Below are 25,603 nucleotides of genomic sequence, written 5' to 3'. Positions count from 1 at the left end.
AGCTGAGGAATGCCGAATGGCTGAGAAACACCTAAAGTAATGTTCAACGTCTTTAGCCATAAGGGAAATGCAAATCAAAACAACCCTGAGATTTCACCTCACACCAGTGAGAATGGCTAAGATCAAAAACTCAGGTGACAGCAGATGCTGGCGTGGATATGGAGAAAGAGGAACACTCCTCCATTGTTGGTGTGATTGCAAACTGGTACAGCCATTCTGGAAATCAGTCTGGACGTTCCTCAGAAAAGTGGACATTGAACTGCCCGAGGATCCAGCTATACCTCTCTTGGGTATATACCCAGAAGATGCCCCAACATATAAAAAAGACACGTGCTCCACTATGTCCATCGCAGCCTCATTTATAATAGCCAGAAGCTGGAAAGAACCCAGATGCCCTTCAACAGAGGAATGGATACAGAAAATGTGGTACATCTACACAATGGAATATTACACAGCTATCAAAAACAATTACTTTATGAAATTCGTAGGCAAATGTTTGGAACTGGAAAATATCATCCTGAGTGAGGTAACCCAGTCACAGAAAAACACACATGGTATGCACTCATTGATAAGTGGCTATTAGCCCAAATGCTTGAATTACCCTAGATGCCTAGAACAAATGAAACTCAAGATGGATGATCAAAATGTGAATGCTTCACTCCTTCTTTAAAAGGGGAACAAGAATACCCTTGGCAGGGAAGAGAGAGGCAAAGATTAAAACAGAGACTGAAGGAACTCCCATTCAGAGCCTGCCCCACATGTGGCCCATACATATACAGCCATCCAGTTAGACAAGATAGATGAAGCAAAGAAGTGCAGGCCTACAGGAGCCAGATATAGATCACTCCTGAGAGACACAGCCAGAATACAGCAAACACAGAGGCGAATGCCAGCAGCAAACCACTGAACTGAGAATAGGACCCCCGTTGAAGGAATCAGAGAAAGAACTGGAAGAGCTTGAAGGGGCTCGAGACCCCATATGTACAACAATGCCAAGCAACCAGAGCTTCCAGGGACTAAGCCACTACCTAAAGACTATACATGGACTGACCCTGGACTCTGACCTCATAGGTAGCAATGAATATCCTAGTAAGAGCACCAGTGGAAGGGGAAGCCCTGGGTCCTGCTAAGACTGAACCCCCAGTGAATTAGATTGTTGGGGGGAGGCCGGCAATGGGGGGAGGATGGGGAGGGGAACACCGACAAGAAATTGGAGTGGGAGGGGGATGTTTGCCCGGAAACCAGGAAAAGGAATAACCATCGAAATGTATATAAGAAATACTCAAATTAATAAAAAAAATTATATATATATAAAAAAAACCTCAGGTGACAGAAGATGCTGGTAAGGATGTGAAAAAAGAGGAACTCTCCTCCATTGTTGGTGGGATTGCAAGCTGGTACAACCTCTGCGGAAATCAGTCTGGTAGTTCCTCAGAAAACTGAACATAGTACTACCCAACTATACCATGCCTGTGCATATACCCAAATGATGCTCTAATATATAACAAGGGCACATGCTCCACTATGTTCATAGCAGCCTTACTTATAATAGGGAGAAGCTGGAAAGAACTTATGAACTTTCTAACATCACATACCCTCTCAAGCATCAGCTCCAGCAAAACGTCACGTGCCTTTTCACCAGGCAGCTTCTAGAAAAGCACCATGAGTCTGTTCTTAGCACATGTCTGCTTCAACAAAACATCCTCTCAGAAGACAGTTTCCAGGAAAACATCACATAACACAGCTGAGTCTCCAAAGACACCAGAAATTCCTACTTCAGTTTAAGTTCAATTCAATCACTTACAAACTTCTAGACCTTATCTTACAGAAAGTATTGGTTTGTGAGGTATCCATGGAGATAGACATAGAGTAAGCCTAAAGCTTTTAATTATAAAATTAAATATTAAAATAATGTTGTTCTAGTTCGTTTCACATATGGGATTGATGGAATATTAAAATAAATGGTTGGTAAGAATGTTTATAACATAAATTTTTCAATAATCCCCAAGTCTTCTGTTTTTATTTCTTCATGAACTGGAAAAAGATTACAAACGGCTTTACTTTCACACTGAAAGCATTGATATTTCCTCACTTGTCATTTCTGTTTCATTTGTGACTGTCAACACAGCAATCCCAATCAGACTACATTCTTAGTTGGCAATAACTGCCATTAAAAAGGAAAAAAAAACAAAATTAGTCACAGAGCCAAAATGATGTTTTGATTACAAAGTCAGGGCTATTCAATGAAGTCCCCAGCTAGCAGTGGGATGAGAGCAATCTTACAGAGAAATGTTTTCATAAAGAGAACTTAACCTGAAAATGAAAACATAGTAACCATTGGCATTACAGTAACACTTTTAGATGCTTTGGTCCAGGTTTGTTTGTCTAGATTGGGGATCAAGAGGTTTAGGTGTGAAACCTGTAATCTGTTTTTTTTTTGTTGAATTGACTCATACAATCCTTAAATTAAACATTTTAATATTAAAAATTGAATACTTCCACCCCATACCAAGAATCCCAGATAGATATCAATTTAGCCTTCACAACCAAAGACAAATCCATTGATCCAGAGACAACTAGAGATGGAGCTCAGTGTTACAACTATTTTCAGGCATAAGGAAGACACTGAGTTTAAGAACCATAGCTGGGAAAAGAAAAGAAGAAAGGAAGAGGAAACAAAATATATCTAGTTTTTTTACCCAGGCATGGTGGATCAGGTCTATTATCTTGGCACATGAGAGGTTAAGGCAGGAGGATTTTCCTAAATTTGAGGCTGTCAAGTGAGTTATGGGCTAGCTAAAGGTATACAGTGAGATTCTATTTAAAAAATACAACCAAGTTGGCAAATACATAAAAATAAAGTCCAGGAAATTATTTTTTAATATCATGTTTTACTTATTCTTTGATACTTTCACACATGAAGACAATGAATTTTGATCATGTCCACTGACTATCCTTTCACACACCCAGCCAACATGTATATTTCCCATCTTCATGTGCTCTTTTATTTATTTATTTTTAAATATCTCACTGAATATATTTAGGACTGTTTAAATACACGCTGTAGAGGAGAGGGCAGGAGAAAATATTTAAGTGTTCAAGGAGGGGAAGGAGTGTTGCGAAATGCTATCTTCTAGGACATGATATGCTCTTCGTTCATAAACTCAGAGCAGCTGTGATCACCTGTGCAAAACCTGCAAAAGATCAAACCAGCCAAGATTCTAGCAATACTAAAGGAGGGACCCACCAGGCCCAAATTGAGGATTCCATTGGCAGTTAATCAACCCTATAGAAGAGGGAAACATTTCTTTCTTTGGAGTGTGTCCAATGTTAGGGTGCTCATTCTCTCAATGGAAAACCCAGGAAACCCTTACTGACACTTTCTGTATGTTAGCTGTCAGGGCATGAACTTGAGGTAATAAGAGAGTAAAAGCAAAATTATTCTGATTCTTCCAGCAAATATTCCTTGACCTCTATTTTCTGTAGGCTTCATCATTCTGACAGCAAATTAATTATATTTGGTGTTTTATTTAGTAAGTTACAGATTTTACTAGGGTGTTTTTTTTATGGTGTACAGAAACATTTTATTTTTATGTTGGATATTTTATGTATTTACATTATAAATATTATCTACTTTCCCAGTTCCTCCCTTTCCCATCCCTCCTCCTCTTGTTTCTATGAGGATGCTCTCCCTTCCACCCATCCACTCTGACCTCACACCCTGGCTTTCTCCTACACTGTAGACGAGCCTTCACAAGACCAAGGGCTTCTCCTCCTATTGATGCCAGACAATGCCATCCACTGCTATATATGCAGAGGGAGCCACGGGTCCCTCCATGTGTACTCTCTGTTTGGTGGTTTAGTCTCTGGGAGTTCTGAAGGATCTGGTTGGCTGATATTGTTGTTCTTCCTACGGGATTGCAAAGCCCTTCAGCTCCTTCAGTCCTTTTTCTAACTCCTCCATTGGGGTCCCTGTGCTCAGTCCAATGGCAAGCATCCTCATCTGTATCGTAAGACTCTGGTAGAGCTTCTCAGGACACATCCATATCAGGCTTTTGTCAATAAGCACTTCTTGGCATCCACGATAGTGATTAGGTTTGGTGGCTGCATGTGGGATAGATCCCCAGGTGGGGCAGTCTCTGGATGGACTTTCCTTCAGTTTCTGCTCCTCTCTTTGTCCATACTTTAGACTGGAATAATTCTGGGTTAAATTTTCGAGAAGGGTGGGTGGCCTTGCCTAACCTCTGGATATGGTCTCTACAGGTTCTACCTACCCTCTTTTGGGCATTTCAGTTAATCTCATCCCTGTTGGGTCCTGGGAGCCTCTTGCTTTCCTGGGATCTTGTACTTGCCAGTGGTTACCCCCAGTTCAGCATCTCCCATTGCTACATACCTCTGTTCAAATTCCTGACCCTCTCATAGGTAATCATGCCCTCTTTTCCCCCCTCCCCCTCCTCTCTTCCTCCCAAGTTCCCCCATCCTCTAACTCCCATGTGTGTTTTGTTCCCCCTTCTAAGAAGGACTGCAGCATCCACAGTTTGGTCTTCTTTCTTCTTGAGCTTCATATGGTCTGTGAATTGTATCAATTATATGTTGAGTATTTGAGCTTTTGGGCTAGTATCCTCTTATCAGTGAGTACATACCATGTGTGTTCTTTTGTAACTTGTTGTCTCACTCAGGATGATATTTTCTAGCTCTATCCATTTGCCTAAGTATTTCATGGGGTCATTGTTTTTAATAGATGTGTAGATGTACACACATTTCCTGTATTCATTCCTCTGTTGAAGGGCATCTGGGTTCTTTCCAGCTTCTGGCTATTATAAATAAGGCTGCTATGAACATAGTGGAGCACGTGTCTTTGTCATAAGTTGGAGTATCATTTGGGTTTATATCCAGGAGTGGTAGAGTTGGGTCCTCAGGTAGTACAATGTCCAATTTTCTGAGGAACTGCCAGACTGATTTCCAGAGTAGTTGTACCAGTTGTTCCTATTTCTCCACATCCTTACCAGCATCTATTGTCACCTGAGTTTTTTATCTTAGCCAATCTGATTGGTGTGAGGTGGTATCTCAGGGTTTTGATTTGTACCAATGTCATGCACATTTTAATCATGACTGCTCTGTAATACAGCTTGAGGTGGGGGGGGGGGTGATTCTCCCAGTTCTTTTATTGAGAATAGTTTTCGCTCTCCTGGGTTTTTTGCTTTTCCAAATGAATCTGCAAACGGTTTCTGAATCTAAAATACTGAAATTCTTGATATAGTTCCAGTGGTGGCTAGATATTGCCCTGGCCACAGGGAATCAGGCAGGTCAGGATTCAGACCAGGAGCTTTCCTACTAGTAAGAATTACAGGAATGTTCTGAACCTTTTTATCCTGGGAATCAGTCTCTTTTTGATTCTTTTTCATTGGCCAGGCATGAAAAGTTTACAGTGTTCTATTCCAGCCCTCATAAGGCTGCAGACAATGAAAGCGGACCAATATTTCATCACCAAGTGGATTTAACAAAGAGACAGTGATGTCCTCCAGAAAACAACCATGTTCATATATGTATAAGCAGCCCAGCCAGCATCCCCCAGAATGATGAGAAGGATGGAGACATTGGGAAGACTTTCTAGCCACACACGAAGCAGGATTCCAGTGACCTCTTGGAATAGCTGAGGGTCACTCTGAGAGGAAGTAATTTCCCAAAACTAAACCACTAGAGTCTCACATCATCATACATGGATATTAAGAACAAGTGTAACTTTACATTTTTATCACAGGCTGGTGAAGTTTGAGACTTTGGGATTATAGTATATTTAAATATTAGACCCAAATGATGGTTTATAATTAAGGTTCTATAGTCTGGAGTTTACCTCTTGCTGGATTTTTAACAGCTCTTATTTCAATTCAGTTTTCCTTTTGCCCATTTCTGATCGATACCTTGCTATACATATTCCTCGTATAAAATGCTTGTGTAGATGAAGGCAAAAAGTGAAGCAGGAAATTGTTTTTAAACAATAACAATAATAAATAAGCCCCTGAAATAGCATCCTTCTAGATTTTCATTTTAAATGCATTAGCTTCTTAGCTGGCAGTGTGACCTGAGGAAATTCATTTTATATTACTGTGGTTTTGGTTTCTTCTCTGAAACATGAGGGAGTTGAACTGGATCCTCTTGGAGGTCTCTTGCACCACTAGGATTCAACCATAAAATTTATGTTAGTGTTATTTCTTATAATATCCTGAAGAATTTCATTGCTGGAAACTCCATACTGAAAAATATCCATTGAAATCTCAAGGGAGGCTTTGCAATTCCTTTCTAATGGCTAAATATGAACAGTATGAATATGTCCTAAAGAAAATCTTAAAGAGATAGGAGTTTCTCACTATAGCAATGAGAAAGAGAGAGAACTTCACACCATTTTCCACTTTGTTCAGGGGTCACAGTGACATTCACAGGAATTTAATATGCAGAATAAATAACATGTATCTGTGACAAAAGGTGCATATAAGCAAAGGGACAGCATTCTACCACTGAATTAGAAAGTCTCTTCTTTCTATATCGTCCCATACCAAATAGAAAACTAAAAAATATGTACTTAGTTTTGTTCAAACCGGAGTGATTTCTGTTGCATAATTGCGACGCTCATAGGATGTTTTACTGGGGCACCTATATAATTATTTATAGTCCCCTCTTTGCATTTGTACATTATTTTGTCACCCATTAAGTAAACAAACATGTAGCTACCACATTGTATGGAGTAAAAAATCAACACAAGGAAATAATTATGGGCATGCTCACTCCCTTCAATCTAAAAGTGGCAATATTTGTCAGGGTCCTCCCTATTCAAGATGAGGCTATATGTTGTCTTAATAAGGAGGTAAGCAGGTTTATTAGGCTGCCCAATTAAGTATAAAAACTTGGAACTATAACTGCTGTGGTTAATATTGATGTAATCATTACGTTTTTAGACAAAGGAATGTTCTAGCCGAGTTGCTTCCTGGACTTCTCACCTATTAAGCAAAGCCTCTCAGTTAAAAGTCTTAAGATGCTTTCTGTCTCTCCCAATTAGAGATGTAGGCCATGCACAGATTGATCACCAATGTGAAACCAAGGCTCTGTGATCCTTATGGACAAGGGTTAAGTAGTTGTACAGAGAGCCGGCTAGCCACAAAAGAAAGTAAATCACCAAATTAAAACCATGGCCATTTCCAGTAAAAACGATTCTTGTTTCTATTTTTATTTCTTTGATAATAGTCCCTTACTACTCTTTTCATATGAATTTACATGACATATTTATTCCTTTGAGTCTTCAATAAAAGCATAAGAATAAGAAGACTACGTATCCAGGTAGTCTTATTTAATAAGTCTAAATTACTGTTTTCTGAAAGAACCTCTTTTTACCAATTATATGCCTAATTAAACATGTATTTTTATACCTCATATAAAACAGTAATAAGTGTAGATAAATGAGGAGTCTTAAGGACAGGTCCCCTCAACAAGCAACCAACAGCAGGAATGAGGTAGGGCTCATCAGTCACTCATAATTAACTACTATGCTGGATGTGGTTGGGCAAACCAGTAAAACTAGCAGGAGAGCCATTTAGAAAGGAGGATCCTGGGTTAGGAGCAGCCTAAACTATATAACAGGACCCTAACTACCCTAGTTGTGTTTCTATTACTGTGATAAAAATGCGTTCACAAAGAGTAACTGAAGGGAAAAAAGTTTATTTCAGTTCATAATTCTAGGTTACATGCCATCACTGTGAGGAAGTCCAGACAGAGAGGACTCTAGAGCAGATCGCTACATCACATCTATATGCAAGAGCAGAAGTTAAATGTATCCATGCTTACTCATACTCAGTATAGTCTCCATTCTTATACAATCCAGAATCCCTCACCTAAAGAATGGAGTTGCACATAGTGGGCTGTGTTTTCCCACATCATGAAATGGAATCAAGGTAATCCCCAACAAGCCTGTCCCCAGGCCAACCTAACAGAGACAATCCTGTATTGAAACTATCCTCCCAGATGAATCTAGACTTTTGTCAAGTTGACAATTAAAGCCAACCATCACACTGAATAGATAAACAGATACCTTTACTGACTTATTACATAGATCTTACTACAGTAAATAAATCATTATATATGATGTCAAAATACAAGGAGACAATATTGGTGGGGGAAGGAAAACAATCAGTCAAAGGAACTACAGGAGGTGACAGGAGAAAAGGCAAATGGTGATAAGGCATATTATCTCTGTGTCACAAGGATACTCTTGAGTTTACACACCAATGTAAAAATTCTTAAAGAAGTAAATCATTCATGTGCACTTCTGGTTCTAGAAATAAGTTTCTGTAAATCTTAAAAAATATGTAAACCATGTCTTCCTCCCTCCTTTTATTGATGTCCCCCTGTACAATGTCAATGCAATTTTCCATGACTTGATGCTCCCTGGATTACCCTCAGCAGTTAAACCTTTTCCTACTTTCTTCCAGACCCTACACACAACGCTTAAGTGTTTGTGATTTATATGCCTTCTTGATTTAGTTTGCTCTTCTATCTACCTAATCCTTATCAACTACCAATACATCTCAGTCTCAGCTGGAAGTCAGTGGAAAGATTGACCTGAAACACAGAGGCAACAGAAAGTAAAAGCATGGGACAGGTCGGATAAGTTTAAACAAGAATAGCATGTTATTATTACTGCTGAGTGCTTGCCATCTTCCCAGTTTTCCTATGTGTGTAATATGCAAACCATCATTTATGGTTCATGTATTTCCTTTGAATTCACTGATGTTCCTTCCCCAGTTGAAGACTGGGAAACTGGAGAACATAGAATCTCTTCATGTTTTTTTTTCTGAAATATACCACTAGAAAGTGTCCGAATCAGATTCTTATTGTAGGCAGTCTACCTCTGGAGCCTGAGTTTTAAACACTGTGTTATAGAAACAACCTGAAAATATTAGATCTCCTTGGTTGGTGGGGGAGCTGAGGGAAGTGGAGGAGGATAGGGAAAGAACTCTGTGAGAGGGGACCGGAGGAGGACAACATTTGGTATGTAAATAAATTAAGTAATTAATAACAAAAGTATGAGATATTTCCACATCTTCCACTTTGTGCCAGGCAGCACATAGGAAGAATACCAAGAAGAAGATAATAGGAGGAAGTGCAACATTCTAACAGTCAGCAAAGATTCAGGAGCATCGAAATATGAATAGAAAAGCACAAAGCATTTTGTATATTTAACTTACTCCTCCATAGTAGAGCAAGAGGAAAAGACTATTCTATGGGGGAACAATAGGATCTTTTCAACAAGAGGCACTATAAGATAAAGTTAAATTATTCTTCAAAAATTGACTCAAGGGGTTGGGGATTTAGCTCAGTGGTAGAGTGTTTGCCTAGCAAGCACAAGGCCCTGAGTTTGGTCCTCAGCTCCGGGAAAAAAAAATTGACTCAAAATGGAATTAACACTTCAGGCAAATAGCTAAAAAAAAATCTTAGAAGAAAAGACAGGCAGTTTTATTCCTTCTGAGTTGATAATATAATATCAAAACACAAACAACAAAGGAAAAATAGGTGAATTATATTTCATTAACTAAAACATTTTATGTCAAAGATACTATCTAGAAAATTTTCCTAAGTGCAATGAGTGAAAATATTTTCAAAAATATATATTTGTCTATTTCAGCTATACCCTTAAAACTCTTAGAATGCAGTGGCAAAAATTAACCCAATAAAATGACATAAACATATAGATAAATATTTCTCAAAAGAAGACCGATACATAACTAACAATATGAAAAGATTCTCAAGTGTCTGCATCATAAGGAGGAACAAAGTACTAATACATGCCTCAATGTTGATAAACTTGGAAAATATTATTCAATATGTAGTAAGCCAGACATAATAACAGCATCATATCTTCTATCAATAGAAGGAACAGATGAATCTATAGAGACAAAAGCAAGTTGATATATTTTGGAGTGTAGGGTTTCTCTACATAGTCCATGCTGTCCTGGAGCTTGCTACATAGAGCAAATTAGCCACAAACTCTGAGATCTTCTTGCCTCTGGCTCCCTAGTGCCAGGATTAAAGGCATTTGCAGCATGCCCAGAGAAAATTGGTGATTTTCAAGGATTGAAGCAAAGGGAAATGGAGTATATTGGGACTTCGGGTGATGATAATTGGGATGATGATAAAGTTACGGAACTAAATAATATCAACAGTCAGACAGTAGTGTAAATATTATATATCAGATGTATAATTTAACTTATTGCATAATGTATATTATGATTAATATATCTCAAAATGCCAGAGAAAGCTACTTATATCTCATACACCTGAGTCCAAAACATGACCTAGGCTAGTGGTATTGTAGTCATGACCAATGAAGATTCTGATAACATCCTCTCACATTACCATACATTAGCACACACCTAGTATCTCATTTTAAATAGAAGAGGACATCTGTGAGACTGTGCAGTTACTCAAAGAGACAGGAAGTTACTTCACTGTAACATCTACGCTTCCCATATATACTTTTAAAATATTTTTCACCAGGTGAGGATTCTTCAGCATTGAATGTGCCCCACCCCCATAAAGATATATTGAAGGCATAAGCTATAGCATTTTCACATGTGATCTTCCTTGAAAGAGAGACTTTGCTGATGTAATTGGTTAAGATATTATCACTGTAGAGTGCAGCAAAGACTTATTAGAATGCCATCCTATGAGGATGAGGAATAGACTGCAGTAACATGGAGCACCTGGGTTGACAGCTGCCATCAAACTAAGAAGAGGGAAAAAATCCACCCCATGTCTCAGAGACACAGTGGCTTTACTGATGCATTTGTTGTGCACTTCAGGTGTCCACCAAACTGTGAGTATAAATTTCTGATGTTTTAAGCCACCTAGATGATAATACTGTAATCTAGAAGTCTCACAGACTAATGCTGGGATCATGAGAGCCAGATGTGTTCTAGAGATGACATTTTGTGACTCTAAAGGGACCTCAAAGTTCTAAAACTCACTTTCGTCATTATTTTTCAATGTGATCAGTTTGGGTATTTAACTAAAACCATCAGGGTTGGCTTCCAAATTTAGTTGCTTAAAAGAGAACAAGAAGGAATGCAGCCATCGTTCCTATTCTATTCGTGCTATAGAGGATAATCTAAAGTTCAGTGAGCCTTACTTGGTGCCTCGCACAGTTCTAAGCAGCTTTTAACTTTTATTTATGCTAAGTTTCACATACACATTGGGCTCTGATGCTGTTTCACATTCAAAGACAGAATCAGCTCTAATTTTCTAATGTCCATCTTTTGTTTTTCTGAAGTGGCCATGATAAAACCCACTGCTTTGTATGATAACAAAAGTCATATTTTTGGTGTACAGCTCCTTTCCAATGAATAATGAGAATTTTATTGCCTTCCACAACTTTTCATTCCATTCAGAAACTTTTAAAGTTTCACTTCAATGAGAAAAATAAGTGTCAGTCTTCTTTCTCTTCAAAGATTGTTATATCAAAGTTAGATCTACAATAAAAAGAAAAATACATATTATTCTATATCTGTGTATTGAAATAATAAGGTATATAATGAATTATAACAATTCAAATATTAGCCTATTACCTTGTTTTTGTAAGAATCTTTTAGAACCATGATGTTCTAAACAAATGCCTGCTTTACGTGAAATAATCATAGGCCATAAAATTATAACCTGTTTTGAAAGTTCAACCTATAACATTATAAAAATTGTTTGTAAAACTCATTTAATTATATACCATTCTAGACTATAACTACTTTGAGAAATATGTCATTTTCTATTTCATCTTTTCTTTTCATGTATGTGTGAATGGTTCAGAACAGAAAGGTTTGCTTGTTCACATACGTGATGGAGACAACTTAGATGTCAGAAATTTCCATCCATGTTTTCTCCACCCTATGCAATGAGTGATCACAGCCAAAATCAAACCCAGAACTTACAGATTTGGTTATTCCTACTAGCCAGTTTGCTCCAGGGATTCTGTCACCACCTTCAGAAGGTGACCTGGTAGGTCACCACACTCACCAGGCATTTCTATGAGTTCTGGGCATCTGAACTCCAGGCCTCTATTTGCTTGGGAGATGCTTAAACTGATAAAGCATCCCACCCGTGTATACGTCATTATTATTGCTTATAATTATTTGTTGATTTTTATCTTATGTTCCCGTTATTTTTCTATATTTTCTTTTTTCATGACTCTTTCAAAACAAGTGACAAATGGCATCAAATGATGGAACCTTATGATGTATGTCAGTGTATCAGGATCATGTGTGGAAAAATCAGAGACTCCTTATATTCCTTCAGGCATTCATTTGGCAATGAGATTGTTTATTGCTGAATAAACATTAATCTCAGACAGTGAGTACCATTTCTCCACCTCCACATTTTTCAAATTCATAGTCCTAACATGGAAAGCAAATACATCCATTTGACTTTGCGTCATTTATGCATTCCTTCATTTCAACATACCAAGATTTCCCACTGTTTGGCAAGCCCTGAAGCTTTGTCAAAGCTTTTGTCATTATTTTTCATTATAATAATTTTGGTACTTCACTAAAATCTGCAGGGAATTCTTTAAATTTAATCACTTAATAAGAAACAACAGATAGAGACAAAGTTTCTGGTCTTTATACTTTACATGTATTGCACATGCGTAATCTTTATTTTGTGATAATGTAAGATATAATAATTATACTATAAAAGTTCTATAGTGCATAATTAAGTATATAAGATAGCTATATACACAAGTATATATTCCTACTTCTGAAACATAACCTGGACATGATGATCAAGAGAAAGGCTTTTTCCATAAAAACCGAGATGAAGAGTATTCTTAGATGGGAAACTTCTCTAATGACACAAAGATATATCTATGTCAATGTGCATGAGGATGTTGAGAAGAACTGGCATAAACCAAATTTGATATTTTTAGTTTGGAAGACTATGATACTCCTCACATATCACTATAACTTCTGTCACATTTTGCAAGCAAGTGTTATTATTTGAAGAAGCTCTGTCAAAATACATAAGATCTTGTAATCGTGACTCTTCAGTCTTATACACTTATTCAACTTCTCTACCCACACCAAGTAAAGGGAGACTCCAATCACATTCTTTCTGAGCTGCCCAATGAAAACTGGAAATGAAGTTTCACATATACACAGATTTTGTCACGTGAATTAAAACATACTGATTTTTGGGGTTGGGGATTTAGCTCAGTGGTAGAGCGCTTGCCTAGCAAGCGCAAGGCCCTGGGTTCGGTCCCCAGCTCCAAAAAATAGAAAAGTAAAAAAAAAAAAAAAAGATACTGATTTTTAAGGAACAACTATATCAAAGTCAGAAACATACAGTGCTTGTTAGATTACCCCGATTCAGCCATCTACATGGAGAGGAGCAGAACATGCATTTATGAGCATTGCTGAAACCAATTTGCTGACACCAAAACTCAGACAAATGTGCTATCATCGCGGAGTTTCTGCATGTCGGGGATCTGGGCAGAGACTAATTGAGCCCTCTCCTTTGTGCCCTCTACTAAGAGTATTATAAAGACACCATCCCTGGGTTAATGGTTTAACCTAAAAGCTCATATTATTTCATGATATCTTTCAAGGCTTTGGAGCTTTCATTCCCATGCTGTATTAGTCAGAGCCTTTCCCATATGGCTAGGCTGTGATTGTTGTTGTTGTTGTTGCTTTGTTTCCTGTCTTGCTTTTGTTGTTGTTGCTGTTTTGTTTTATTTTGTTTTGTTTTGATTTTATGGAAACCTGTAAGCTAAAAAGCCACAAAGTCTCCTAGTAAATCTGGCCACAATGGCATATGGTTTCTTGTTCCACATCGCTGAGGGTAGAGGGGGTCCAGATGCCGCTGGCACACCAGCTCAGAGAGGACAGGTTGAAGTCCGGAATGGCTGGAATCTTTAGTCCACCTCTATCCTGACACCACAGTACACCAGGCAGGGAGGAAGGGCCTTCTCTGAGGATCTTAGTGCTATGGCCCTTTGACATGAAGGTCTTTTCCAACAATCTTTCATGAAGCAGCTCTCCTAGGTGATCTTTGTTCATAGTTAGGGTGGATATGAACACATGAACTTTATTCTGGGTAAACCAGGGAAGGGTTATATGATTTAGGGGGTGAGATTCTCCAGGATGAATAAAGGTCTTTGGCTGAAAGCTAAGGAACCGAGATGCCTCATTCACCTGGAGTGGCATTCCAAGTGCTGTGTTACATGACTGACTACTTGTGACCACCTGGTTGTGGGGTCTCTGGGTTACATGCTCCAAGCCAGGCACTGAAAGGAGTTAGCCTCATTCCTGATAGTTCAGGATGAGATTCTAATCTCAATTTTTTTTAATTTCTGGGGTTTGGTTTTGTTCCACCTCACCAGTTGTGTGCCAGTCCCTCTTTGGCATAATCTTCATGCCACACAATGGCACACCTGTAATCCCAGAATTCTCGGAGATCGGAGGACCCAAAATTCAAGACCAGCCTGGACTACATAGATACATTCTGTCAGAAATATCACCTTTATCGTCTGGTTAGATGGCTACATGGACAAAAGTTTGCATTACTCCTGGAGAGAACTTGAGTTTGGCTCCAAGCACCCACATGATGATTTACAACTGTCTAACTCTATTTCCCGAGGATTCAATGCCTTCTTCTGGCCTCTGTGAGCACCAGCACATACATGATGCATAGACAGAAAACAAAGACAAAAAATACAATATTTTTTAATTACACAAACAGTTTGAAACAGGAACATTGTGATGGATGGGGATGAGCTTTGAATCAAGTACTATGATATATCATAATATGATGTCATAATTTGACCCATTATTGTGTTCACTAAATGTCTCTGTCCCTGTCTGTCTCTGTCTCTCTCTGTGTGTCTCTATGTCTCTGTCTCTGTCTCTGTCTCTGTCTCTCTCTCTCTCTCTCTCTCTCTCTCTTTCTCTTGCTCTCTCGGGGGAAGGTATCTGACTATGGATGAAGGGGTATGGTGTTTGAAGAGGCAAGATCTGGACATCATAAAGAGGACATCATCTCAGAGCTACAGGCATAAACAGTGGTAAACGGTACAACACAGGCACTGAGAACTGAACCCCAATCCTCTGCAAGAGCAGTACATGCGCTTACATCTAAGCTATCTCTCTAGCTCCTGAGAACTATCTCTTTAAAGAAAAAAAAAAAAACAACTCTACAATCTAGTTGAAAATCAGAAATGTTTTTAATAGCTCATTGCTTATTGGGGAGAATCAAATGATTACTTTCAATCCAATCTTGAGAGGAAGATAAATTACAAAGGAAGAAAACACTAGGCAGTAGGAATCGGGGAGCTAGTAGAAAAGACCATGACAAGTCACTAAATGATCTACTTCCCACATTAATTTTCTCCTACCAGCAACCTATGTTTTCTAATACATTTATGATGAAGCCACCTTGCTATACTAATTTTTTTATTTCCTGAGGCATCACTTTTATACAAATATATTATTGATCCTGACAATGTTAGACCATTAGTTTGCTCCTGAGTGTAAAGTTATGAGCATGAGAAAGGTAAGGTTTAAGAGGCCATGACAGAAGAAACCATAGACTGTGTATCAGTGTCCAGGAGAACTTGTCTGGAGATGATCCATGAACTGAAATGGTGAGAGGGAGAGCACTCTTACACCACAGTTGTCTGCCCATTATCCTCAGGACAGGGATAATATGGATAACAAAAATGCTATTCCTAAAGACAGTTATTGGTCCTAAATATTTCTGAAATTAGGCTAGCCTTGCTAGTAACTTCATGAGTAGAATCTAAAATTGTGGCAATGCTGGTGTATGAGTTATGTGTGTTTAGAAAACCACAACCCTCTATCAGAGCTTTAACGAAATAAACTTGATGACATTGTATGACTGCCTCCTCCAGTTTGAAACGTTTTCTTGTGGTGAAATGAATGGAGTCTCTGGAAAGTCCCAAGAACTCAAAATATCCACAGGATTCAATGGTTTCCATCCATAAGATTATGAAAGGAGTAAGCCACTGCCAGCAGAGGAAGCTCTTCAAAGGAGTTGCCTGCAAGTTGAGTGAGTAGCCCTAGGAATGCAGCTTTGTGACTTATCATTGATGCTGACTAGTCGTTTCAGACACACAATTGCCTTTGTATGACAAACCTCTAGTAAATGACACTTCACCCATGAGTCTGTCAGTAGCCCCAGATAGATAATTGGTTTGCTAATCTAGACCTGAGAGAAATACTTTGGCCTATTGTCAGCATTCTATCTGGGGTGGATAAACATCTATTCATAACTTCCCCCCAAAAAGTTGCACAATAACTAATGTTATTTCACCTTAGAATTAAAAGTTAAAATTAAAAAATAAAGTTCTGACTACAGTGAATCTCAAGTTGATAAACTTAGAGCAAATATTGAGCATTTGTCTCCTCTGCTTGCAATATGTAGACAATAACAAACTATTATTGTCATCACCACAAAGTTTGTTTGCAGGACAGAAAATCAAGCTAGAAATGATTGGGAAACCTGATCCCTGCCGGTAAGCTTTCAAGGTGCTGGAAGATACTATGGCAGGCCACTGAAGGAGAAAAGCCATTAATAGTCTAATATAGCACTGGGCCATGCATGCTCCAATACAAACCTGTCAGGGAAGATGTGCCCACTGTTATACTAGAGGTATAGCTATCATGGGAATAAGGAAATGATTTGTTATGTTTTACTTGGCTCAGGTCTTATTTTTTTTCCCCAAAGTCTAAGCACTAGGCCATTTTTCTATCTGGCTGCGCTCTAACCTGTACTACATATTTATATTTTTATGGTCAAGTTTCTTGTTCAAACATCTTATGTGCGTACATCCCTTCACTAGACTATAATCTCAGCATAAGCAACCCTCATTATGATACATACAAGTCACTTAGCAATGTTGTGTAATCCGTTACCAGTGACTTTAGAGTTCTTAAGAAGAACTGAAAGAATTTGCAAAACTTGTAAGGTCTATCTGTGGCCAAAATGTGTTTTCTAAAATTAAGAGTATATTTTGTCAGACCATTGGAGATGTGATTCATGGATGATGACGTATGTTCAGCAAGACCTTGTTATAATCACATATAACATACAAAAGGAGAGAGTTACCTTATTGTTCTGGTATTTCCTCAATTAGTAATCAATGTGTCACTTCATAGGACCACCATGATTCTAAGAGGCTATAGAATAAAGCAAGGGTTTTGATATCCTGGAAGCTAAGAATGGCATGTAATGGTGTGGCTGTGATTGGTTCCTTATGGATCAGATCAGCTTGAGAGAAATTAGTATTGTAAAGCTCAATGAAACACATTCTTTTTGTAATCCATTTTTCAGTAAACATACAAAATAATAGAGTTTGAAGTAAGCTCTGAGATAACTATTTTCTGACATGTACACAGTCAATCACAGTAAGTAGTACTTTTCAAATCAATAAGCCCAGGAAAAAAAGATTTATTTGCATTTCTATTTTTAAATATATAAGATATTTTATTATATTATTTTAATTAATCCATTAAATTAATTATTATAATATAAATAACATTTTATTAATCATATATTTATACAGTATATTATTTATTGTATTGTGTATATATAATATAATTCATATAAGTGAATTGTTTATTAAATTCATTATTGTTTGATTAATTTACTGTAATTTAACTAATGTTTTTTAATACATTATATATCAGGGCTTAAAAAGAGTTCTAATCCAACCTTGCTTGAGTTTGAGTTAGATAGCCATTTGCCCGGAGTAGATAATAGCCAACAGAAATGATAGACATTATACTTTTATCTCACATTAAAAGTTTCCATGAAGCCATGTGATCCAATCCTCAATCCTACAAATCAGCCATCTGTATGGTGGCTAAGGTTCATAACTGTTTTTCTAAACCCATGTTCTCATTTTCTCACTGGGCAAGAGCTAACCCTCACTTCCAGTTACCCTCTTTATTAGGCATTCTCATCAATGAATCCGAGTTCACGTGACAAGATCTGCTCCGTAGCTCTGTCTGTTACCAGTTTTTACTTATTTATGCTTGAGACTTCTTATTCATGTGTTTATCTTTCTCAAGTTCCATTTTCAAGCCATATGTTGAAGACTACAGTCTCTCTAAGATAGACCCTAGACAATTATATAGATGAACACTTCCCATGTCTCTCCCCAGTGTGACTGTTTAATGAGCATTAAGTAGACTCTTACTGTTATTGTGTGAGGATTTTTCTGCAAAAACTAACATTAAGGTTGGAAATGTATGGGCACAATGGTGCAGTTCATACGTATTTAGATCATAAATATATAAACTTGAAGTACCATCCTCAAGACATGCAAAATATGAATTATACTATATGTATACTACATTAACAGCTCCCTGATTTGAATGTACATGGAAAGTAGTTATTCTTTGGTTAATATTCTTTCTGTTTATTTTTTTGTATTTCGGCTTTGGTTTTTTTCTTTGGATGGTTGGTTTGGCTGTTGGTTATTGTGTTTTGGTTTGTTTTATTTTTGTTTTTGTTTTGCTTTGTTTTGCCTAGGATTTCACTATGTAGCTCTGGCTGGTCTGAACTCATTATATATACCAGGCTAGTCTCAAATTCCCAGTGATCTGCATGCCTCTGTCTCTCAAATGTTGGGATTAAAGGTATGCACCTCCCATGCCCAGCAATATTTTTAAAGAAAGTATACCAAGTATTTATATATATCCAGGTATGGAGCAAATATTATCACTGACTAAAGATATTTATGTGCCCAATGAAAGAATGTCTTTAATCCCTATATTTACTTTAAAAAATGTGAATGTTAACAGTGTTTCCTAAAGTCATATGAATTTAGTAACTATGATTTTGTGGCTTATTATAGAAACATTGAAAGAAGACTTAAATTAGAATTAATTTTATTGCCAAATAGATTTTTCTCTGGAAATGGGATTCATAATAGAATTACTGGCAGACTTTAACTATAATGGTGCAAACGAAAAGACTTTAGCATGGTTGAAAATGAATTTTATGATTTGAGATCTGTCAAAATAACAAATTAGGTGGTTTTATTTGGTTAGTTGGTTTCCTCATTAACACACCATTAAATATTCAAAACCTGTGCTTCAAACTTATTTTGTATTACCTCATCTAAGATTCTAAATATTCAATGCTGTTAATCTTTTCAGAGGGCATTTATCACAGTAGATAAGCAAGCAGTTAAGAAATCAGCAAAATGAGCTTCCTACTGAGTTTTTTACTGGGATATTTGTAGTCTCTAAAATGTTTGACCCAATGTATTTAGCTATTAGCAACTCAAGAACTAATAAAACATGGGTTACACAGAGACCTCATCAAAATTTAATATGAACCCTATGATGAGAAGAACTTAACTCTTGCTGACTTGAAAGCAGTAAAGTCAACATTAAAATCAAAGTGAGACGGAAGAAATTTAAAACACAAAAAGACATTGAACCAAACTTCACCTGCACTTAGCATCAGAGAACTACATGAAGCCTTGAATGCTCTGGATTAGGCTGCTTTTAATGGCATTTATAGTATTTCCCATCTTGCAAAATGTATATTACTTTTACACTCTGCACATAAGATGGAAATTATTATTATTACTACTTTACAGATAAATAGAGCAAACTAATGGATGCTTTAAAAGGGTATTTTGGTAGCAAAAATAATAATTTTGTTTGCTTCAGGTCACTTACCTTTCAGATTCATTTAAGAAACAAAAGTAGGCAGCATTTTCTAGTCCAAATTGCAAACTACAATTTTACAGTTCACTTAAACGATATATATATATATATATATGTATATATATATATATATACATTTGTAAAAGTTTTGAAGAGATTTAGAAATCTAGTCAACTTCTCACAACAAAACCAGTCTTCCTTGTGACATCTAACACGGCTCCCAGCAGCATGGCCAAGTAGTTCTCTGTCTGCAATGTACTAGTCTGTCCACTGCCTCACCATCCTGACACTATTGTTTTCAAATTTAGAATTGAAACTAGAACATTCCAGATTCTGTGTGGTGTGGCTCTTGCAGCTGTTGGTGCCTTGGGCCTGTGAGAGCAAGGCTGCCTAACAATGCCTGAGGAGAGCTAAAGTGAAATGTAGCACAGGAGGCAAAATCAGCAAGGGAGAAGCCCCTCAAAGTAGAGGAGGCAATCTCTCCTTTTATAATCCTTCCAGCTTGGCGCACAGGAGTCTCCAGGCTGAGGAGAAGCACTGTGGTAATTCCTTCAATAGTTTTTTGATCCTTTCAGTCACCCAAAGACCACATTTGTATCAGCATTGATTGAATGTGCCTGTGATAACAGAAAAAAATGGAGAACGCAGCAGAAGGGAAACTAATCTTCAGAAAATTAGCACAACAAGTAGGGAAATGTATGGTAGATACTGAGAAGAGGGCAGCTGAGCTAAATGCAGAGGATGTCAGGTGCATGAGGCACAGGCAGGGCCGATCGGGAGTTTGGATAGCAGGACAGAATCTCTAAGGAAAAACCTGATGTATGTAGCAGAATACAGGAAAGAGGATTTTCCTCAAGTAAACATGAATGATACGGGAAATATGCTACTGTGTCTATTGAATGTGAATTGGCTCTCCCCAATCACAACACGTCATGAGTCCCTGTTTCTGCCTCTGATTCGCAGCCTCTTATCCCATGATCACCCTTGGGCAGCTTTCTTGCACGTTCTATGCCCCAAATTTCTATAAAATTCTAAAATAGCAGGCATATTTTAAATTTGTAATATTTTATGATAGGCCATGTAGTATTTTACCGGTAATATGTTACATATAACGTATTTTATCTTTACTGTAAACCTCTGAAATAGTTGCTGCTAATATCTTGTCTTCTCATTAGAGAAGAAGAAACAGATTAGAAGCAGTGTATAAGATCTGATGTCAACAAACAGGCAGAGTAGGCATTTGAACCAATCTGTATGATTATGAATACATCTCTGTTTTCTTTGATCAAGGAATGATTCCCATATAAGATATTGAGTCTCACAGGAGCCGGATGTAGATCGCTCCTGAGAGACACAGCCAGAATACAGCAAATACAGAGGCGAATGCCAGCAGCAAACCACTGAACTGAGAATAGGACCCCCGTTGAAGGAATCAGAGAAAGAACTGGAAGATCTTGAAGGGGCTCGAGACCCCATATGTACAACAATGCTAAGCAACCAGAGCTTCCAGGGACTAAGCCACTACCTAAAGACTATACATGGACTGACCCTGGACTCTGACCTCATAGGTAGCAATGAATATCCTAGTAAGAGCACCAGTGGAAGGAGAAGCCCTGGGTCCTGCTAAGACTGAACCCTCAGTGAACTAGACTGGTGGGGGGAGGGCGGCAATGGGGGGAGGGTCGGGAGGGGAACACCCATAAGGAAGGGGAGGGGGGAGGGGGATGTTTGCCCGGATACCGGGAAAGGGAATAACACTCGAAATGTATATAAGAAATACTCAAGTTAATAAAAAAAAAAAGATATTGAGTCTCTGCTGCCCTTCTCACATTGCACAATGGGAACCCATTGTTCTTCCAAAATACTAGTAGATATCTAGGCATGGAATCTTGATCCATACTATATACCCCATCCATGATATTGGTACTAGTAATATGTGGCTAGGATGCACATGATCACCCTACCATATATAGTATATGCTGACTTCCAGCCTGTAGTTTCTGAATCACACTAGAATTACTCAGCCTGGTTACATCTCCAGAATTAGGCTTTATAGATGGTTCTTATTTCCCTAAATAACATTTTTAAGAGAACAGACCTTTAAAGCGGAGCTGGAGGTTCAAAGAAATGATAAAACCTATCAACTCACGAGGCAAGTTAAGGCATGCTGAATTAAAGAACAATGAGCTAAGGTGAGGGTATAACCCAGACAACATTATTACAGTTGCCTAGAACAAGTGCTCCAATATAACATCCAAGAGGTCTGGTTTTATACTCTTTTTAAAAGGCAAGAATGAAATTACAGTAAGTTGGAAATTAAAATCACATCAATTGCTAAGAACTAGACAGTTCCTTGATTGGTCATGGCTCATTTAGGCCACACATTCCAGGTAAGAAATACTACTAACAGGAAAAGAATTTTTATGGGATTTTTTATTATCTTTGTGGAGTCAGGAAGTCATCAGAAACCGTCTGTGCTAGATCAGACTGACCTAGGTGACTCCTGTCTCGTGTCTCATGCTTCCTTCAAATGAAAGGACTTTTGTTCTCTTATTCTTGTGACATTTTAAATACTGTTTAAAAGCTACAATTAACTGAGTACTATTAGGAGCTCAGCACTAGAGTGTTATAGTTTCCATATTGTGGGCTTACAGAAGGTCCAGGTGTTAAAGGTTTAGTCTCTAGTATGGGGCTCTCAGGAAGCACAATGAACTTTCAAGAAGCAAGACCATGTGGGAAGTCCTGATGTCCTTTAGAACTTGTCTGTAAAATGTAACTACAGGTGGTCCCAGGGTGCTCTCTGAGTGTTGTTTATAGTGAGACACTAAATTTTCATCAGACCTAAGAATTAGTGAAAATCAATTATGTACTGAACTCTCTAAAATGGTAAACAAAAATGAACATTTTCCCTTTAGAAGTTAGGAATCTCAAGAGTTCCGTTACTACAATAGAAAGCTGGTGAGTATGTGGCATTTTGTACATATGGTCTCGTTGACTGTGGAATTGGACGTGAAAGACGTAAGAGAAATAAGTCAGAGGTGGGAAGATAAGTACTTCATAATCTTGCTTCTAAAGAAAATCTAAGAATGTCATATCAGACTCAAGGTGATTACCAGGTGTCTACCAGGCATCAGAGGATACTATTGCATGAGAAAGTGTTAGTCAAAAAGCAAAAAAGCTCAGTTCTTAAATGAGTATATCTGCAGACGAAATTTCCTGTATGTATCATATATTCAAAATTTGCTTAGAGCTCACATCTTGTGTATTCTTCACACACACACAAACACACACACACACACACACAGAGAGAGAGAGAGAGAGAGAGAGAGAGAGAGAGAGAGAGAGAGAGAGAAACACTAATTCATGCACACACATGCACCCATGCTCACACACACAGTCCAGTGATGGGAATCATTGATAATTAATATGTCTAGCAAAATGCCATGTTTTGGACCTTTGACAGGCATGGTTTCTATTTATAAGTTATAACTCAATAAACCTGGAGGAAATATTTAATGAAGAACGACATTCGATCTTCCACAGTAAGCTTCATAGAATTAATCTCAAAACAGATCAAAATTTTCTTACCTAAGGAGATAGTTGGATAGAGAAAGAAAGACCTTCAACATGCTTTGCATTTCATTAAAACTGGAATCATGTTGGAAGAAAAGGAAGAGAAAATGACAAACGTGAGTGCAATGTTCCACCTACCTAAGATTAAAGAAACATGGATTGTGGCCTGCTATTCTTTTGTTCTTGGAACTGACATGAATGAATTATTTAATTGTGCAACTGAAAAGCACCTGATATTTGTCTTTCCAAGGAGAAAAACTGCTCTTTGTAGCAATTAGGAAAATTTGTCTAGCTAATAGCCTGAGATGTATTTAACTAGCAGGAGAAATTCATGTTCATTATGAATTGAGACCTCCCTAACTTTAAGCTATTAATTGTTCAAGCTAACAGTTTATTCTTTTAGCCAAAGGCCAATAGAAAATCAATAGCTAAGAATCATGCCAAAGATACAGACAACTGATCAGAGTCATTACAGGACTCCACCATAAGTAGTTCTGGGTCTACACCCAAAGACAACATCACATAGGCACAATGGCCTATCTACCTAATCCTTCAGGAAGAATGTGACCCCTGCCGTACAGACTGCGGAGCAGTCTTGGAGCACAGGGAGATAGGAGACACAGCAGGAACCTTAACATCCCTACCAGGTGTCTCACTGGTGATAATGAAAATCCTGACAGCTCTAAGGGCATTGGGCTAAAGTAACAGACATCTGGAGCATGAAATTAAAGCTCTCTGTCTCCAACCACAGTGGTCACACTGGAAAGACTGGTTTGTAAATGCATGTAGTGTAGTGCCCATCCAATGTTTCTGGGAAATTCAAGAGTAATAGTTGACAAAGGCATAGGATTCCAGAGATTAATATTGCCTCAAATTTAAAATAATTAGTGTAGGAATTACATAGGAGTATGTCATACCTGTTCTTACAGGAGTCATTTGATTACATTCTTCCTAGATTTAGCCTCTGTCAGGGTCTGAAATTAGAGGTCTGTTTATTCACATGTCAGTTCTCCAGAAAGATAGGACCTCAATTTCTTAACATTTTTTTAAACTACACTGACTTTCAAGACTAGCCCCCTTAGCACCCATCAATAGGGAAGCTCTTACAAATCTTTGTGGCTATATTTCTGAAGTGTCTTCATTTCCTCACTAACTTCCTCTTTCTCCCATCTTTATTGTTTAAAACGTAGAAGAGTTACATGATATTGCTGATATTTCTGCTTGTGTAGAGAAAATGATAGAGTTTACTATTTTCTTTTATCTGTCTAAGATTCAAAGAACATTTCTACAAACTACTGTTCAACAATTGTACTGGAGTATTACCAGCCCAGAAGCAAACCTACCCAATTCATATCAGAAGAAACAAATATACTTGAATTCCTGGATGAATTCAAAGAGCTGTATATGGTGATATAACAGATGATGCTGAAGAGTGTAATTTGAAGAGCATTTGTGAACATGAATTGATCGAGTGTTGGTCAATATGTCAAACTGGCCATAACCTTCAGAAGATTATTCCAGAAACCAGAATTATAGATTTCCACACCACAACAGACATGGATACCAAAGTAAAGATACTAAATATGCTTCCTTCTTTTTATGGTTATCTTACTACTGTGTGAGTGTCTGTCTGTCTGCCTCTGTCCCTATCTCTGTCTGTCTCTGTCTCTCCCCCCCGCCGTAGTTGTGTATGTCTCTGTGTGTATGTGTGTGTGTGTGTGTGTCTGTGTGTGTATGTGTGTGTGTTTGCTCGCATGAGTGCCAGTGCCCATGGAGATCAAAAGTATCAGATCCCCTGGAGCTGGAATTGATTGCTGTGAGTTGCCCAATGTAGGTCTTAAACAGAACTCCAGTCCTATGAAAAAAGGAGCAAATCTTCTTAATTATTAAGCCATCTTCCAGCCCCTGAGTATATCTTATAAATCCTACCTTGAGAAGCCTGAGAAATGAAAATACAGAAATACATGCATAGAAAAGCCACAAAAAAGCAGCACAGATGACAATAATGTACAGTAACTAAACAAGGTAATTGGTCATACTCTGACATTTTCCTCCATACCTATAACGTACTTGATCACTTTTACCCCCTCTCTGTCACCTCATCTCCATTACCCACATCCCCTCCATGTCTCTCATTGTCTAAGTCCTACTGCAGACACTAGAGCACCAGGGTTTGTTGTTTCTTTACAGATGAACTAGAGCAAAACATTCATATTTTCATGAAAGTGGAAGCAAACTTCTAAGTATGACAAATTTTGACTACTATAACAAATTGGATATATTGCTTTTTTGTAAGTCTC

At 37.9% G+C, this 25,603-nt stretch overlaps 1 long non-coding RNA gene across 2 annotated transcripts in view; it reads right to left on the bottom strand.

The window, feature by feature from the left end:
* Positions 1-11,380: 11,380 nt before the first annotated feature.
* LOC134482383 (uncharacterized) overlaps positions 11,381-25,603 on the bottom strand; it is a 35,739-nt gene continuing 21,516 nt past the window's right edge. For both annotated transcript variants that reach the window (XR_010058397.1, XR_010058396.1), the window contains one exon: positions 11,381-11,516. This is a non-coding gene — a long non-coding RNA (uncharacterized LOC134482383). The remainder of the gene's footprint in view (positions 11,517-25,603) is intronic.

The sequence above is a fragment of the Rattus norvegicus genome, chromosome 16 (assembly GCF_036323735.1).
Source record: "Rattus norvegicus strain BN/NHsdMcwi chromosome 16, GRCr8, whole genome shotgun sequence".
Taxonomy (NCBI): domain Eukaryota; kingdom Metazoa; phylum Chordata; class Mammalia; order Rodentia; family Muridae; genus Rattus; species Rattus norvegicus.
This window is presented reverse-complemented; position numbering and strand designations above follow the sequence as displayed.